The sequence below is a fragment of the Cibotium barometz genome, chromosome 24 (assembly GCF_041138505.1).
Source record: "Cibotium barometz isolate CiBa-2024 chromosome 24, ASM4113850v1, whole genome shotgun sequence".
Taxonomy (NCBI): domain Eukaryota; kingdom Viridiplantae; phylum Streptophyta; class Polypodiopsida; order Cyatheales; family Cibotiaceae; genus Cibotium; species Cibotium barometz.
The window spans coordinates 41,624,975-41,629,459 of record NC_141069.1 but is presented as its reverse complement, the minus strand read 5'-3'; positions in this window follow the sequence as shown (position 1 = coordinate 41,629,459).

Here is a 4,485-nt window from a genome sequence, read left to right as displayed (position 1 = left end):
GTAAATTTTTAAAATCAATTTATTATTCAACTTGATTAGAAACCCATAGTCATGCATTAAATAAAAAAGATAGATCTAGGGAGTTTTTTAAAAAAAAGTTTTCCAATAAAAGATGAATTATAAGGATATACTTCTAAGCTTGGGATTGGAATAGTTTAAGATAGTAGTATGGGGAAGATAGACTAAGGTGATTTAGTCTGGAGACAAATTCTCCTAAAGAAAATATGCACATGCCAATGATTCTATATTCTTTTACTAAATTTAACTTTTCTATTATCATGGCCAATTTACTGATTTCGGACCAACTCAACGTGAATGGTGAACTTCCTCTCATAGAAGTCCCACTCATGGGTCCACATCGAGGGGCCTACATATGGAAGAAATAATGATCGTGAAAATTGAAGTAATATTGTAGTAGGTTGCACTCATCATTGGCCAAATGTTGGAAGGTTCCAAAGCAAACACTTGAGCCTATGCCACATTTTGTAAAACACGTATGTTTATAGAATTTTGTATTCAATGTAAAGAGCTCTATTTTTTAAAAATCTATTTTCATAAAAAAAATATTATATATCTAAGGTCCCAAAAATTATATATTACAAGTTATTAAAAAGTTTTCCATTAGACCCCAAGCTTCATCTAAGTTCCTCAAGACTTTTATTTCCTTGTGTATAGCCAATACTACTTGTAGACTAGTTGCAACTATTTTGAGGTATAAAAATGAATTTAGCATAAAAAGAAGATCCTTTTCTAGTTAACTTTAATGATTATTGGCCTTTTTCTCACATCATTTTGGAAGAGACTTCTTATCATCAAGTATCATTTAACATTTATTTTTAAACCATAAGAAATGCGTAACATTATCATTATTAAGATTTAAGTATTTTTTCAAACATTATCAAGACATTAACATTTCTAAGCCCACCATTAGCATTGATCTACAACCTACAACCTACTAACTAAGGCATCATGACATAACCATCATAAAAGTACAATATTGACATCTCTTAGTATCACAAAAACCTAACCATTAAACACCCTTAAGGCATCACATTGGCATTCCTAAACATGTTTTGAGACCCTTTATTAAGCATCATTAAGATAAGGTAGACGTTGATTCATGTAGCATCTTGACAACATTCAAGTACAATTTTTAAGATTCATTAGGTATCATACAATTTTTAAGATTCATTAGGTATCATATCTTAACGACCTTTAAGTACAATTTTTAAGATTCATTAGGTATCATATCTTATACTAAGCTAGCAATATGTAAGGTGCAAAAAGTGTAGAGAAAGGGGGAGAGTATGCACATTAGAAAGGAAGAATAAAGGCATGGGGTCCTAACTCAAAATTGATTTGTATGGTTGCATGTAAAAGGTGAATTCAATGTCAAAAAGGTAGCACATGAAAATCACAAGGTGACACATGGAGTGTGAGACTTTATTGACACATGGATAGCACAAGGGCGCACATAGCTTATGATTTGGGAGCTCCATGAGAGCTATCAAAGGATGTACTTAGATTAATGTAATATGATTATTGTTTCTTTTGCCTTGAGTTAATCCATTGATAAATACATCTTTTATCAAGGCATCTAGTCCTCTAAATCACTTGGCTATGGGGTTAATTAGTTTTGATCCTCCATAGCCTAGCCTAGATCCATGCTTTCCAAAAAAAGTATTAGAGGCTAGGATGTGGTGGATATAGTTTACTCTAGGATAGTTTAGGGAGTGCTTTTGTTGGAAGAGCATTTCATTCCGTTTGAGTAATTATCAAAACATTAGTGTTAATCTTGCTAAATAATGGATTGAATCACTCTATTGCAACCTATGTGGTACATCATAGCATTATTTCAATGCTCTCCAAGCAAGCAATGTTCTAAAAGCAACCTATGTGGTACATCATAGCATTATTTCAATGCTCTCCAAGCAAGCAATGTTCTAAAAGCAACAAAAAAATAGATTTACACTTGGTTCCAAGCTTCTGATTTTCAATAGAATAGAGACATGCATTCAATCTGACTCATTCATAGCAAGGTGCCCTCTGCAGTTCTAACTCAGTTCTAACTATTTCGTTCAATATAGCTGCTCTACCTCTATTACCTTAGTAGCGCGAAAACCCTTACATCTTAATATAACCAAACTCATGAACTCTTTAGCATAGCAAGGGCAATCATCTTGTCCTCACAGGAAAGGACCAAAACTACGTGCTAAGCCATCTGGTCAAGAAAAGATCCATTTGATTAGTGTGTGATGATTATATATGATTAATAAGTTTCTTTAGTTTTTCGAAAAAAACTAGACCAAGCTCTAATACTAGGTGTAAAACCCCTACCCTCTATATACAATTATAGTGAAAGACTCAACGAGGGTAGAGAAAATTACTTGGGGCCTCATAGTTAATATCCTAATGCTTGGTTCTCTATAGTAGCTTCCTCCCTAGTAATTCTAGAATAGACCTTACATTAGGCACTGGGTATGATTCCACCAATATACATATCCTTCATAATTCTCACAAGAAAGAGGCGATTGGTGGCTCCAAGGCTCAACCAACATGTACTCGATATGAAAGTAGCAGTCTCTACTTATTCTACCAAAATTCCTACTAGCTAAAATATAATCTACATTTCTCCAATTTTCTAAATTTTTCACGCAAATTCGATCTCATTTAATAGCATCCAAATACACTGTAAGATCCTTGTCTTTTCTTATTGAGACATAATGGCCAATTCTACCAGTGGGAGATTAAACTCTTGGGGACGATCGATCTCTTGATGATTTTTGTGCTTCTTAGGGGTCGTTTTTAGTAATTTACTGATTCCAACATTTAAGCCTAACCCCATCCAATCCCACGGGTTATCCGACCCACCCAACCACTCAATCAAAGAAATCTAGTGTGTCCTTTTTATTTTGGGTTTGGGGGGCTTAGGGGTTTGTGCCTGAGTACAAAGGAGACTAATCCAATTCCCCCTAGCCGACACTGTTTATAAGGTTGCATGCATATATAGAAACAAACACATCGAACAACAATTACTTTACTTCAACTTAATTTCATAATCATCATGAATACAATCATTTCCATGTATCAAAAGAAAACAAAATGCTTATTTCCATTATGCATCGGACTAGGTCCTTTAGGTATAGGACCAATTACTTTAGGTCCTAGACTTCAATTTCACGATCAATGTTGTTGACCTCTTAAGCATTGCCCTATCCAATTTGGGACTAAAAGTAAGCAGATCAATGAGGAATTAAAGACTTTATTTACTACATTCACAAGATTATAACGACCATTTTTTGGTGTGGCTCATACCTTCGACCATTTAAAGAGTGGCTCACTCTATCGACCATTATTAGATGCAACTCACACCACCAATCTCCTCAAAACATGCTTATGATCATCAAATTCCACGTGAGCTAGTCCATCTCTGGGTTGCTTTGGTTAGCCAGGCCTGACTTAGGGAGCATAGTACACCCATGAGGCTGTTTCGATGCTCTATCACTCAGTTATGTCCAAAGCACACCCTTACACCCTTATTGAGGAGGGTCATAACCTTGGAAGTTGGCATGCCCACATGAGAATCACTCGTGGACCCACATGACGGTAAGTCAAGTGGCTTTTACCACACTAGTACACTGGTCAACATATTCTAGGATCCCCTAATATGCTTCACATAAAGGCCTGTAGAGCCACATTGCTTCCTAAGTGGTCACATCGATCAATCTTTTGTAAACAATAGAATACAGCATTCCCACATTCCTAACAATAACCAATTGCATTGTGATAATAGAATTATCCTTAGATTTTCAAGTGATAAAGTCAAAACTTAATCCCACTTCGACTTTGTGAGACCTTTAAAAGGAGGGAAATTACATTTCTGATCTTAAACAATTATGTCAACCCGTTTTTCTCTTGAGAACTTTTGATTATCATTATAACTAGCTTGGCAATCATTCTAACCATCAACTTGATTAGCTTGCTGGATTTGATTCCTTAGCAATTTCCAAAACATAAGAGAAGCCCCAACCCAATTTTAAGTGTTCATAACTTGTCGAGGCTTGAGACGGTTGTGGAGTCTAATTTTGTCAATTTCATGGCGTCACCTAGATTATGTGATTCTATATTTTAGTCTCACAAGAGGAATCACACACCACTTTATTGTTACATTCACAAAAGTACTCCTCAATTCTATATTCACAAGGAATGGCGCTAGAGTCATTCCGACTTGCAAGAAGACAATAAATCATTAGTACAAATAGGCTCTAAACAGGTTAAATGTGTTAGACCCGAACCCTTTGATGTAAATCATATGCTTAAGTCCAGTCCTTTGCATGGATTTGGTCATTATGTAGGTGTAATTAACACCATCCCTTCATTCTTGTTGGGTGGGGAATCCTATTGTCTTGGATTCACCTTTACTTAGTTTGATTCTTCTTTAAGTCATTAGCCTAACAAGGTTCTTACTGGCATTGATATATGACT